We start from the raw sequence: 15,477 nt of genomic DNA, 5'->3' as shown, positions 1-15,477 counted from the left end.
CAAGTACATTATGGCAACAGAGATTGGGGCTTTGACTTGGGTTTTTAGAAAGGATATGTTAAGCTAATGTCCATTTATTTTAAGAGTTGGGATTTAAATATCTTCCAGGAGTGGAAGCAGAGTGTTAATTCATAAACCAGGAAGGCTTAAAATGTTTTTAAGTCTTAGAAAAATGCTTGTTTTATTGTTGCTTTGCTTTGTTTCTGGCTTCAAAAGTGGAGAAGGACACCTTACACTTTTAGCTTTTTCATAAAAGTTCTGGATTTTGTTTTCCTTTCCATTGCAGTGTGTGTTCACCTTGGTTGTTTTCTGGGAATTGTTTTCTGGTCAATGATGTCTGTATGACTCAGGTTGCCCCAGGTGTCCTAATTGAGGTCACTACTAAACAGGAAGCGTAAGCACTTGAGACTCAGTAAATGTTGAGGTAAGGTGAGTTTACTTGTGGACAAGATTAGGGAAAGTCTGTGGGTTAGAGTCCTCAAGCTAACTGTAAAGGAATCCTTCACAGACTATAGGAATACAGCCATCCCTTCGCTCAGTATCAAATGGAAATTGACTCCAACACTTGTGGGTATGCAAATCTCTTGTATAAAATCCCAAAGCATCTGCACAGAACTTACACATATGTCCTTCTGTATAGTTTAAGACGTCTCTTCTTCTTTAGAATGCCTGATACAAAGAGAATGTTGTGAAAATAGATGCCATACTGAATTATTTGTGGAATAATGGCAACGGGGAAAGTATGCAATGCTCACTGCAGAACAATTTTTCCAAATACTTTCTACCTGTGCTTGGTAGAATCTGTGAATGTGGAACCCACAGATACAGAAGGGTGAATGTATTGGGAAGTTCCTGGCATTTGGAGAATAATGAGGAAAAACACCCTCTTTGGATACTCTCAGACCAAAAGTAAGGGTATGATTTATACAGACGAAACTATAGCATTCTGCAGAGTGGCTGCTTAAACAAGGCCAAGTTCAGTAGGCAGGTCAAGATCAGCTCCTTGTAATACAACTGGGCACAGGTAATTTGCTGAACCCCATGCCTAGCTGTGGATTTTAGAAATTGTGTTGGCCCATCAAGTCTGTTGGATTGGCTGCAAGTAGCCATATTTCTATTGACAAATTCCCTCCTTACCTTCTTTAAACTTAGTATTGATTCTTTGTGAATTTCATGTTATGTACTCCAAACCCACTCAGCTCTCATCCCTCTGCCCTTGTAACCTCCTGCTCAAAAAAAAAAAAGTAAAATTAAAGAAAAAAAAATCTTACCATGGAAGCTGCAGTGTGTCACATAGAAAATCCTTTTACCCAAACAGCTTTGCTTGTAAAATGTTAATTGCAGTGAGTCATTGGTCTGGTTTGAGGCCTCTGGCTACACTATCAATACTGGATCCTCACCAGGATCCTCAGATATCCTGTTGTCATGCAGCTTTGGATTAGCAGGGCTGGCCAGTTCATGTGCTTCAGCAGTTCATAGATGGGGTAGATGTTGGGGGTGATCTGTAGTGGGAAATATTTAAAAAGGATACACCACCCCATGCTAGCTCTGGCTACTCTCAAGCCCCAGAGGCAGTCTTGCCTTCCATGGCTAGCTCCAGCAGCCACCATGACCACCCATCTTACTAAGTTCCCCATGGCAGTCAGCTGCCATGCCAGCCTACGTGACCGACCATCCTTTAATTAGCTGTTCACAAATCCCTGTAACCTGGCAAAATCAAAACTCTAGAGGCTTAATTTATCAATCAGATTTATATCACTAAATTCTACACCACAAAATGTCCACACAATAAACTCAGAGCCAAAATGATATTGATATAAACTGCCCACCTAGATAAGACATATATTGTCCTGTAATTATCCATCCATATATATATATATTCATTCATATATATTCACCTTACCTGTGGCTATTTAAAGCCACAGATCTGGGCCATCCATCTTCCTCCATCTTCTTTCCTTCTCTTTCTCCATAATGTCTGTTCTGTCTCTAAATTCTCATTCCACCTTTCTTTTTGCTTCCCCAATCATAGGCCTTTGCCATATCTTGTGCCTGCCCACTCCTGCATATAGAACATCAACTCACATTTTCCTCCTTTTTGTCCAATGAAAAGGATCTTTTCTCTCAAATATAATTGAGCATAACTATTACCATTTTGTAATTTATAAATTAAAGATACACCTAACACTGATCTATCATTTTTGTCAATTAAATAGAACACTTTGTTATCTGTCCTAACTTAAGAACATAATTTCATATGTTATGTCTTAGTTTAGCTTGGATATTATCTGAAAACTATCTCTCAAATAACTTTTCTCAATATTAAATAGCCTGGGTAAGCTATGAGACTATAATTAGTCTTCAACCCATGAGAAATCAGGGCAACCAATATTATCTGAAAATATAGGAAGCCCCTAACACAGTTCAGAACTGAATGGTTGTAGAAACAGCTGCCTACCTATGGCCCCAGTATGCCCAGGAAGTTTAGACATCAGTCTTGTGCTTCGGCCCAGGATAACCTGAGCAGACCTTTGTATTTTGCAGGAATTTGAAGGACTGATTATTCTGACTTGGCAGAGATTATCAGTCAACTATTCTGCACAATGTGTTATTTTTCTGGAAAGTATTTTGTCGGTAGATGAAATAGGCAATTTCTACCCAGGGGCTACATAGCCACACTGTACTATCTCATGTAGCAGTAAAGGTGCTCAATTTCTTCTTTGAATCCATAAAATGGGAGATGCTGGGAGCAGATATGTCTCAACAACAAAAGAATAAATAACATTAAATCCCACATTCTCTGGATTTCTGACATCTTTTAAAATTATCTATCTATGTGAAGTAATCTGGACTATTGTCCATTATCTACACCTAGTTATGTCTAATAAAAAATATCTTGAAACACCCTAACAGTAAACTCAGAGCTCATGAATTTGATATCTGGCCCTTAACTCATATGCTTAATCATCTCAGACTCAGTTTTTGTAATAGCATGTTATAGAAGGACTGAGTCCAAGCCTGTATGTATCTATTAATCTATTTTTTAAATCAATAGAGGAAATTTATGACAATGAAAAATCCTGATTTCCATATCAAAAAACAAATTCATACCAATGTGAGAGATTATAACTTCAACTTAGTAACAAATTATAAAGATTTCTACCAAATGAGATTATGGCTATATGATCAATTTTAGCTAATTTGTCCCTGTCAATTATAACCATTTCTAAATTCCACAGAAAGACAACTTTAGAATAACTACCTCCAGCCTCCCAAAGTTCAGGGAACTAGGGTGAGGACTCTTTAAAAACTCTTTAAGGTACATATGTGTTGAGATATCTTGAAGTGGGGAAGGGATAGGGGAAATATGGGAGTTGTTTGGCCTTAAGAAGGGCCACACCAATGATTATTGTAGTCTCTGATGTCTGATCCAGGCTGGAATCTCGCTCATCAAATCAAGTCCATGCAGGTCAGTTCAACATTGTGATGATGAGTCTTACCAAAGCCATACATTCTGAAATACATAAATCTGAAAAACAAATTTTAGTATCATCAAGATACCTTTTTGTTTGATTTCTTGAATGTAGTTTTTTAGATCTACCTCTTCAAATCTGATCCATATAACTCTGGAAGGTGTCCAGAGTCTAATCACCCATTTTAAAAACACAAAGATAAAACATTTCTCCCCAAATAGTCCTTTAGTTGGCAACCAGAAAAGTTTGTATTTTGTATTCTCTCCCAGAGAAATAATATCATCACAAAACTTAAAATCACATCCATTTTGAAAATTAAAACAGTTTAAAATAAATTAAGAAAACTAAACCATACTGTATGAGACTGTTTAGGCTCCTCTAATCTGTCATGCCAGGAAATTGACCCAAAATTCCTGTGAAGCCCATGTTAAGAGAATATCAGCCTCCTGCAGACCATAATATACCATCTATCAATTAAGCTTTCTACCTGGAGTGACAGACTTTTATTTACTAACAACTTTAATAATATTCACTAACAAATTCTATAATATACATCTGTATGCACTCTACCAGGCGCTACAGACTTCTACTTTTCCCTGTATTAATTGTGAATTGCTGGCAGAATTTCCTGCATGGCGAGCAAAATCTGGACTCTCTCCTTCTAAGTATAAAAACAATTTAATCACACTTCTGTTAATACCTGTCAATAAGAAGCAGGCAAATTTTCAAACCAGGATTTTGAACCCAAAAATTCCTGTGAAGCCCACCTTAGAAAGAATCCGAATATCCAGTAGACCAAAATATACAGTCTATCTGTTAAGCTTTCTACCTGGAGCATCAGACTTTCATTCATTAACAACGTCTATAATACTCATTAACAATTATTCTTCTATACATCTGAATGCACTCTGCCTGGTGCTACAGACTTCTATTTTTTTTCTACCTTAGTTTCTGAATCATGGGTGAAATTCCCCATGTGATTCGAACAAATTCTGTATGTAAATTTATTCTAAAAGCAAATAAACCAGTCCTTGAATTAAGCCACACTCTTGACCCTTTGACTTAGAGCAGCCTGTTTCTTTTCACAGCAGGGGAACCTAGAGTCTGAGCAGACTCCTCCTCTGTTACTTTAAGGTTCCCTTGCTTGGGCCATCATATGACTCATCATGGTGCCACCCCTCTCACTTAGAAAATAAAACTCTTACTAGCTCTAACTCTTAGGCTGATAATCTTAGATTTTTTTTTACTGATTCTTGCCTAACACGTTGGTTTGCCACCTTTTGCAGTAAATATTAAAAATATCCACAAACCTTCGTTAGCCAGCATTATAGAGCCATATGGCATTAGCAGAATATATTTATCTCAGCAGCAGCTGGTTCTTTGGCACCATCCCACGCTACCTCTAGCCATACTCTGGTACTAGCAGCAGCCGCCCTCTTGGCTCTCTGCCACCGAACTCTGCTCACACTCCCAGCATCTGCCCCCGTGGTTATAGTATCAACTTCCAACGACCCGTTAAACATTAAGACTCAATAAGCTTCTAATTTAGCACTGAGAAGTATCTCAGTAAATTTACCCTCCACAAAACATCCACACAGTAAACTCTCAACCAATTGATAATGATATAAACTGCCCACCTAAATAAGAAAAATTGACCTATAAAAATCCATTCCTTAAGAAATTTTCATAACTACCTATGACCATTTAAGGCCACAACAATCTGGGTGGTCCTTCTCTGACTCCATCTTGGTTCTTTTTAGGATGATATTTTCTAATTCCATCCATTTGCTTAAGAATTTCATGAAGTCATAGTTTTTAATAACTGAGTATGCTCCATTGTGTAAATGTACTATATTTTCTATATCCATTCCTCTGCTGAAGGACATCTAGGTTCTTTCCAGCTTCTGGCTATTATAATTAAGGCTGCGATGAACATAGTGGAGCACGTGTCTTTTTATATGTTGGGGCATCTTTTGGGTATATGCCCAAGAGAGGTATAGCTGGGTCCTCAGGTAGTGCAATGTCCAATTTTCTGAGGAACCTCCAGACTGATTTCCAGAGTGGTTGTATCAGCTTGCAATCTCACCCACAATGGAAGACTATTCCTCTTTCTCCACATCCTTTCCAGCATCTGCTGTCATCTGAGATTTTGATCATAGCCATTCTGATTAGTGCAAGTTAAAATCTCAGGACTGTTTTGATTTTCATTTCCCTGATGACTAAGGATATTGAACACTTCATCAGGTGCTTCTTGGCTATCTGATATTCCTCAGTTGAGAATTCTATGTGTAGCCCTGGAGGTCATTTTTAATAAGGTTATTTGATTCTGTGGAGTCTAACTTCTTGAGTTCTTTGTATATATTGGATGTTAGCCCTCTATCAGATGGAGGATTAGTAGAGATCTTTTCCCAATCTGTTAGTTGCCATTTTGTCCTAATGACAGTGTCTTTGCCTTACAGAAGCTTTGCAATCTTATGAAGTCCGATTTGTCGATTCTTGATCTTAGAGCATAAGCTAGTGGTGTTCTGTTCAGGAAAATTTCCCCAGAGCCCATGTGTTGGAGGCTCTTCTCCACTTTTTCTTCTATTAGTTTGAGGGTATTTGGTTTTATGTGGAGGTCCTTGATCTGCTTGGACTTGAGCTTTGTACAGGTCAATAAGAATGAATCAATTTGCATTTTTCTACATGCTACTGCCAGTTGAACCAGCACTATTTGTTGAAAATACTACCTTTTTTCCATTGGATGGTTTTAGATTCTTTGTCAAATATCAAGTGACCATACGTGTGTGAGTTCATTTTTGGTCTTCAGTTCTATTCCATTGATCTACCTGCCTGTCTCTGTACCAATACCATACAGGTTTTAATCACTATTGCTCTGTAATACATCTGGATGTTAGAGATGGTGATTCCCCCAGAAGTTCTTTTATTGTTTCGAATAGTTTTTGCTATCCAGGGATTTTTAACAAATGAATTTGCAAATTGCTCTTTCTACCTCTGTAAAGAATTGAGTTGGAGTTTTGATGGGGATTGCATTGAATCTGTAGATTGCTTTCGGCAAGATGGCCATTTTTACTATACTAATCCTATCCATCCATGAGCATGGAAGATCTTTGCATCTTCTGAGATCTTCTTCAATATGTTTCTTTATTTCTTCCTTAACTACGTTATCATTGAGTAGAGCATTGTTCAGCTTCCTTCCATGTATATGTGGGCTCTCTGTTGTTTTTGTGGTTATTGAATACCAGCCTTAGTTTGGTGTCTGATAGGATGCATGGGATTAGTTTAATCTTCTTATATCTGATGAGGTCTCTTTTACGACCAAGTATATGGTCAATTTTGGAGAAGGTACCATGAGGTGCTTAGAAGTGGGCATATTCCTTTGTTTTAGGATGAAATGTTCTATAGATATCTGTTACATCCATTTGGTTCATAACTTCTGTTAGTTTCATTGGGTTTCTGTTTAGTTTCTGTTTCCATGATCTATCCATTGATGAGAGTGGGGTGTTGAAGTCTCTTACTATTATTGTGTGAACTACAATGTGTGCTTTGAGCTTTAGTAAAGTTCTTTTTTTAAACGAATGTCAGTGCTTTTGCATTTGGAGCATAGATGTTCAAAACTGAGAGTTCCTCTTGGTAGACTTTTCTGTTGATGAGTATGAAGTGTCCTTCCTTATCTTTTTTGATAACTTTTGCTTGAAAGTCAATTTTTTTCGATATTAGAATGGCCACTCCAGCTTGTTTCTTGGTACCATTTGCTTGGAAAGTTGTTTTCCAGCCTTTTTCTCCTAGGTCGTGTCTGTCTTTGTCATTGAGATATGTTTCCTGTACTCTGCGAAATGCTGAGTCCTCTTTCTGTAATCAGTCTGTTATTCTATGTCTTTTTATTGGACAACTGAGTTCATTGATGTCAAAAGTTATTGGGCACCAATGATTGCTGTTTCCTGTTATTTTTATTTTTAGAGGAGGAATTATATTTGTGTGGCTATCTTCTTTGGTGTTAGTTGAAATTAGACCACTTTCTTGTGTGTTCTAGGATGTGGTTTCTCTCCTTGTGTCAGAGTTTTCCATCTATTATCCATTGTAGCTGGATTTATGGAAAGATATTGTGTAAATTTGGTTTTGTTATGGAATATCTTGGTTTATCCATCTATGCTAACTGAGATTTTTTCTGGATATAGTAGCCTGGGCTGGCATTTGTGTTCTCTTAAGGTCTGTATGACATCTGCCTAGTATCTTCTGGCTTTCATTGTCTCTGGTGAGAAATCTGGTGTAATTCTGGTAGGTTTGCCTTTATATGTTACTTGACCTTTTCCCTTTATTGCTTTTAATATTCTTCCTTTGCTTTGTGTATTTGGTGTTTTGAATAGTATGTAACAGAAAGAGTTTCTTCTCTGGTCCAACCAATTTGGAGTTCAATAGGCTTCTTGTATGTTTATGGGCATCGCTTTCTTTAGGTTAGGGAAGTTTTCTTCTATAATTTTGTTGAAGGTATTTACCAGCCCTTTAAGTTAGGAATCTTTGCTCTCTTCTGTACCTATTATCCTTAGGTTTGGTCTTCTCCTTGTGTCCTGGATTTTCTAGAGGTTTTGGGTTAGGACCTTTTAACATTTTGCATTTTCTTTGACTGTTGGTCATTATTTTCTATGGTATCTTCTGTCCCTGAGATTTTCTCTTCTGTCTCTTCTATTCTGGTGGTGATGCTTACATCTATGGCCCTGACCTCTTTTCTAGGCTTTCTATCTGCAGGGTTGTCTCCCTTTGTGATTTCTTTATTGTTTCTGTTTCCATTTTTAGATGCTTGGTGGTTTTGTTGAATTTCTTCACTTGTTTGGTTTTGTTTTCCTGTAATTCTTTAAGGGATTTTTGTCTTTCCTTCTTAAGGTCTTCTAACTCTTTACCTGTGCTCTCTTGTATTTCTTTTTTTTCTTTATTAACTTGAGTATTTCTTATTTTCATTCCGATTGTTATTCCCTTTCCCGGTTTCCTGGCCAACATCCCCCTAACCCCCCCTCCCCTTTTACATGGGTGTTCCCCTCCCCATCCTTCCCCCATTACCGCCCTCCCCCATCAATCACGTTCACTGGGGGTTCAGTCTTAGCAGGACCAAGGGCTTCCCTTCCACTGGTGCTCTTACTAGGCTATTCATTGCTACCTATGAGGTTGGAGCCCAGGGTCAGTCCATGTATAGTCTTTGGGTAGTGGCTTAGTCCCTGGAAGCTCTGGTTGCTTGGCATTGTTGTTCATATGGGGTCTCGAGCCCTTCAAGCTCTTCCAGTCTTTTCTCTGATTCATTCAACGGGGGTCCCGTTCTCAGTTCAGTGGTTTGCTGCTGGCATTCGCCTCTGTATTTGCTGTATTCTGGCTGTGTCTCTCAGGAGAGATCTACATCCGGTTCCTGTCGGCCTGCACTTCTTTGCTTCATCCATCTTGTCTAATTGGGTGGCTGTATATGTATGGGCCACATGTGGGGCAGGCTCTGAATGGGTGTTCCTTCTGCCTCTGTTCTAAATTTTGCCTCCCTATTCCCTGCCAAGGGTATTCTTGTTCCCCTTTTAAAGAAGGAGTGAAGCATTCGCATTTTGATCATCTGTCTTGAGTTTCATGTGTTCTGTGCATCTAGGGTAATTCAAGCATTTGGGCTAATAGCCACTTATCAATGAGTGCATACCGTGTATGTTTTTCTGTGATTGGGTTACCTCACACAGGATGATATTTTCCAGTTCCAATCATTTGCCTACGAATTTCATAAAGTCATTGTTTTTGATAGCTGAGTAATATTCCATTGTGTAGATGTACCACATTTTCTGTATCCATTCCTCTGTTGAAGGGCATCTGGGTTCTTTCCAAATTCTGGCTATTATAAATAAGGCTGCTATGAACATAGTGGAGCACTTGTCTTTTTTATATGTTGGGGCATCTTTTGGGTATATGCCCAAGAGGTATAGCTGGGTCCTCAGGTAGTTCAATGTCCAATTTTCTGAGGAAACCTCCAGACTGATTTCCAGAATGGTTGTACCAGTCTGCAATCCCACCAACAATGGAGGAGTGTTCCTCTTTCTCCACATCCTCGCCAGCATTTGCTGTCACCTGAGTTTTTGATCTTAGCCATTCTGACTGGTGTGAGGTGAAATCTCAGGGTTGTTTTTTTTTGCATTTCCCTTATGACTAAAGATGTTGAACATTTCTTTAGGTGTTTCTCAGCCATTCGGCATTCCTCAGCTGTGAATTCTTTGTTTAGCTCTGAATCCCATTTTTAATAGGGTTATTTGTCTCCCTGCGGTCTAACTTCTTGAGTTCTTTGTATATTTTGGATATAAGGCCTCTATCTGTTGTAGGATTGGTAAAGATCTTTTCCCAATCTGTTGGTTGCCATTTTGTCCTAACCACAGTGTCCTTTGCCTTACAGAAGCTTTGCAGTTTTATGAGATCCCATTTGTCGATTCTTGATCTTAGAGCATAAGCCATTGGTATTTTGTTCAGGAAAATTTTTCCAGTGCCCATGTGTTCCAGATGCTGCCCTAGTTTTTCTTCTATTAGTTTGAGTGTATCCGGTTTGATGCGGAGGTCCTTGATCCACTTGGACTTAAGCTTTGTACAGGGTGATAAGCATGGATAGATTTGTATTCTTCTACATGTTGACCTCCAGTTGAACCAGCACCATTTGCTGAAAATGCTATCTTTTTTCCATTGGATGGTTTTGGCTCCTTTGTCAAAAATCAAGTGACCATAGGTGTGTGGGTTCATTTCTGGGTCTTCAATTCTATTCCATTGGTCTATCTATCGTTCTCTGTACCAATACCATGCAGTTTTTATCACTATTGCTCTGTAATACGGCTTGAGTTCAGGGATAGTGATTCCCCCCTCTTGTATTTCTTTAAGGGAGCTATTTATGTCCTTCCTAATATCCTCTATCATCATCATGATATGTGATTTTAAACCCAAACCTTGCTTTTCAGGGATGCTGGTGTATCCTGGACTTGTTATAGTGGGAGAACTGGGTTCTGATGAAGCCATGTAGCCTCAGTTTTTGTTGCTTATGTTCTTTGGCTTACCTCTCTCCATCTGATTATCTCTAGTACTACTTGTCCTTGTTGTCTCTGACTGGAGCCTGTCCATCCTGTGTTCCTGGTTGTGTTAGATCTCCCCAGAGTCCAGTTGTCTCTGTGATCCTGTGATTCTGTCATCCTGTGATCCTGAGATCCTGTGTGTCCGAGCTCTAGGGAATTGAGCAGCTTCTGGGATCCTGAAATCCTGGTATGACCAAGCTTCTGAGTTTCTGTTGTATCAGTGCTCCTGAGAGTCAAGCTTTCTCAGAGTGTTGCAGAAGTGGGTGGTGAGGCAGAGCCCTCTGCTCCCTGCACAGGTTCAAGCTGGAAGGAACCCGTGCATCTGGATGGGCAGTGTTTGGGTTTCCCTGATTCCTGTTGGCATTCCAGTTATTCTAGATGTTGGGAAAGATGTTTTGTCCTCAACTGTGATTTTGAATGTGCCAGATACCCAGTGCTTCTGGTTATGTCCAATCTCCTGGGAGTCAAGCTTCCTCTGTGGTCTTCTGATCATGGGTGTTTCAGAGCACCTGGGAGTCGGGCTCCCTCTGGGTGTTGTAGGCATGGGTGCAGATCCAGTGCCCAAGGTCTGCTCTGTAAGGAACCCATGCCACTGACCGGGCAGGGGTTCCTGAGTCCCTGGATCGCAGGGGTTTCAGTTACTCTGGGTGTTGGGGCAGTTGTTGTGGCTTCCTCACCTCTGATCCTGGGTACGTTAGAGCACCTTGGAGTTGTGTTTCCTCTGGCTGTTGTGGGAATGGGTGTGGAGTCAGTGCCCAAGGTCTTCTTAGGCACTGGTTCAGGCTAGAATGCGCATTTACACTTTTTGGGGTGCAGCAAACTTTATTGATGGTATTTGAGAGAAGGGAGGGCTCCCTAGGCCCCTCCTGTTATTATGGGGGGTCTGGGATGGATTGTGAGGGAGATGCTCAGTGTTGGGGGCTGAGTTGGGATGGGGACTCCTCAGCAACTGAGGGCCTCTCTCTTGCTCTCAGTATCCTTGCTGGGCTGGGGTGGGTGGTCCAGGGTCTCTTACTCCTTGGAGGCCATGTAGACCATGAGGTCCACCACCCTGTTGCTGTAGCCATATTCATTGTCATACCAGGAAATGAGCTTTATAAAGTTGTCATTGAGAGCAATGCCAGCCCCAGCATCAAAGGTGGAAGAATAGGAGTTGCTGTTGAAGTCGCAGGAGACAACCTGGTCCTCACTAGGATGCCTGCTTCACCACCTTCTTGATGTCATCATTGGCAGGTTTCTCCAGACGGCATGTCAGATCCACAATGGATACATTGGGGGTAGGAAAATGGAAGGCCGGGCCAGTGAGCTTCCCATTCAGCTCTGGGATGACCTTTCCCACAACCTTGCCAGCACCAGTGGATGCAGGGATGATGTTCTGGGCTACCCCACGGCCACCATGCCACAGCTTTCCAGAGGAGCCATCCACAGTCTTCTGAGTGGCAGTGATGGCATGGACTGTGGTCATGAGCCCTTCCACGATGACAAAGTTATCATGGATGACCTTGGCCAGGAGGTTAAGCAGTTGGTGGTGCAGGATGCATTGCTGACAATCTTCAGGGAGTTGTCATATTTCTTGTGGTTCACACCCATCACAAACATGGGGGCATCAGCCAAAGGGGCAGAGATGATGACCCTTTTGGCCCCACACTTCAAGTGAGCCCCAACCTTCTCCATGGTGGTGAAGATGCCAGTAGACTCCACGACATACTCAGCACCAGCATCACCCCATTTGATGTTAGTGGGATCTCGTTCCTGGAAGATGGTGATGGGCTTCCCGTTGATGATAAGCTTCCCATTCTCAGCCTGGACTGCGCCGTTGAACTTGCCATGGGTAGAGTCATACTGGAACATGTAGACCATGTAGTTAAGGTCAATGAAGGGGTCGTTGATGGCAACAATGTCCACTTTGCCAGATGAAGAGCCAAAAGCAGCCCTGGTAACCATGCTCCCAATACAGCCAAATCCGTTCACACCGACCTTCACCATCTTGTCTATAAGATGAGGCTGGCACTGCACAAGAAGATGCAGCTGTCTCTGGAACAGGAAGGAGCAGAGAGCTGCATTTATACTTTTAATGTGCATATAAATTTTCAGTTAATTTGGGTAAAGTACCAAGGTCTATGATTACTGGACCATATTATTAAGAGTATTTTAATATTGAAAAAATAAGAAGCTCTCTTTTCATGTATCTGTTCTACTCTGTATTCACACTGTGCAGAATGGGAGTTCCCATGCTTCATTTCCTTTTCAGGGATTTGGATTTCAGCCATTCTAAAGATTTATACTAGGCAAGGTGCTCATAATAACCCAGAACTGCAGTTTTGAGGGATCTGATGACAACCTCTGACTTTCTATTGGCATCCAGCATGCAAATGGTACATACACATTCGTGTAGGTATAAACAGTCATATAAATAACATAAAGCTTTAAAAAAAATTAAAGATGTATTCTTATGTCACATTGATGTTTTAATTTACAACTCTCTAATTATATTGAATATCTTTCCCTAAACTCATTTACTGTCTGGTATCACATTTGGTGAAGTGTCTTTCCACGTCTTCTTGCTCATTACAAAAAAAAAAAATCTGTATGCATGGTATGATCACACTATGTGAATGCAGGTATGAATCTTGGAAGTCAGAGGACAGCCTCAGGTGCCCTTGTCTTCTACTTTGTTTGAACTAGGGTCTCTTGTTGTTTGTTGCTGCATTGGCCAGGCTAGATGGCTTGACAGCATCCAGAGATTGTCCTGTCTGTGTTCCCTATCTGGCTGTGGAAATGCCAGATGTATAGTCATGTTCTGATCTGTCTGGCTTTTTCTGAGTTCCTGTTCAGGGATTTTTTTTTTTTTTGTAAAATTATCCCCCAGAAATCTATGGCTTAGCTTTGTATTTTTTGGCAGTATCATTGGTAGAATGAGTTTATTTTTTTTTTAATTTTATCTTAGTGAAACACAGAACACTAGTTATTTCTTTCACAATCGTGGGTTTGGTCTTGTACCTTAAATGGTCATTGCTATGTCCAGAGTCACCTAGACTTCCTCTTATGTTACCTCCTAAGAGTTTTTATAGATAAAACTATGATACACTCTGAATTAATTTTTGTGAGGGATATGTGGGCAGTGTTTAGATTTCTTTAATGTTATATATTATATATTGATTTTTTAGCCTCAAAACTAGGGCATATAGATCAGTGGTAGAATGATTGCCCAGCATACATAAGGTCCTAGTTTGATAAAAATAATGAAAAAGGAAGTGAAAGGAGATTCTTTCATTTAGCAGAATTTTTGTGAGGCAGTGTCTTACTGGATAGCCCTGGCTGGCCCAAAATTTATTATGTAGATTAGGCCAACCTTGAACTCAAAGACATCTGCCTACCTTTTCCACCATGCTTGACTACCTTGTATTATTACTCTTGCACTTGACTTCAAATGTGGATATGTTTCTGGTTCTATATTAAAGTTGGATTTTAGATTTTGACATCCTTTTCTTTTCTGTCCTCTTTGTAGTGGCCTCAGGATTGAACCCAAGGTTTCTAACATGCTAGGTAAGCACTCTACCCCTGGAGCTACAGTCCCGGGCCCTCTATTCTGTTTCATTGATGTAGTTACCTATTTATCTGCAAATATCACACAAGCTTAATTACCACAGCGTTAGCTTAATGCCTGAAGTCAAGTAGTAACAGTTGATTTTGTTTTTCCCATGCAATATTAAGTTGGCTACTTTGGGTCTTTTCTCTTTTCATATAAACTTTGTAGTCGGTTACCAATATCTACAAAACTACAGCTGTGATTGGTATTGCTTCGAATCTATAGGTGAAGTTGGAAAGTGGTGATCTATTGATAATATTGAATTTCCCTTTCTCTGAAGATGGAGTATCTATATATTTTGTTCTTTAATTTCTTCAGTCTGTTTCCTTCATGTATGCTGTGTGATTTTTGTTATATTCGTACATTAGTATTTCAGCTTGCAAAGCATTAAATAAATGCTACCTGGCTTTAAAATTTAAATTCCACTTGCTAATTGCTAGTATATAGGGAAGTGTGGTTTTCTTTTTTATTAGGAATGTATCCTGCAACTTCTTTATAATTAGCTTATTAGCTCCAGGTTACATTGGGGATACTTCTTTTGAATTTTCCATGTATACAACCATGTCATCTGCGAAGGAAGTACCATTTTTTGTTTTCCTGCAATGTGTGTTTTTCTTTTTTATATTTTATTGAGTAGCTAGTACTTCCATAATGATGTTGGAAGTGAATACTGAGGGAAGCAGACTCGCTTTGTTTCTTCATCTTTTTTTAATATTATTACTCATTATTTTTTCTTTTTATTGGATATTTTATTTATTTATATTTTAAATGTTATCCCTTTTCCCTGTATTCCCTCTGCAAACCCCATATTCCATTCCTCCTCCCCATGCTTCTATGAGGGTGCTCCCCTACCTACCCACCCACTCCCGACTCACTGCCCTGACATTCACCTACACCGTGACATCAAGCCTCCCCAGGACCAAGGGCCCTCATTTATGCCAGATAAGGCCATTTTCTGCTACACATGCAGCTGGTGCAATGGGTCCCTCTATGTGTATTTTTTGGTTAACAGTATAAATCTATATTGATCTAGCTTCAAAAAATCCCATTAAACTCATAAGAAATAGGTACAATCACAATTCAATGTTTGGAAATACATCTTTCTTTGGATTTAGAAAAAATAAAATAAAAAATTAACAGTATTCATTAACATAGATAGAAAAAGCATGGTCCATGCTTTGACTTTTGATTACCTGTTTAATTTTATAATGATTCAAGTGGTTTGTGATGACTTATGGAATAATAAAAGATTCAGTTTTGATATCTATTTATTTAAATGGCATTTGGTTATAAACCTATGCTGGATCAAACACAATCTTGCTTTGTTTTGAAAAACCATGGTAGCTAA

This window comes from Rattus rattus, chromosome X, assembly GCF_011064425.1.
Source record: "Rattus rattus isolate New Zealand chromosome X, Rrattus_CSIRO_v1, whole genome shotgun sequence".
Taxonomy (NCBI): Eukaryota; Metazoa; Chordata; class Mammalia; order Rodentia; family Muridae; genus Rattus; species Rattus rattus.
Note: the sequence above shows the minus strand (reverse complement) of the source record.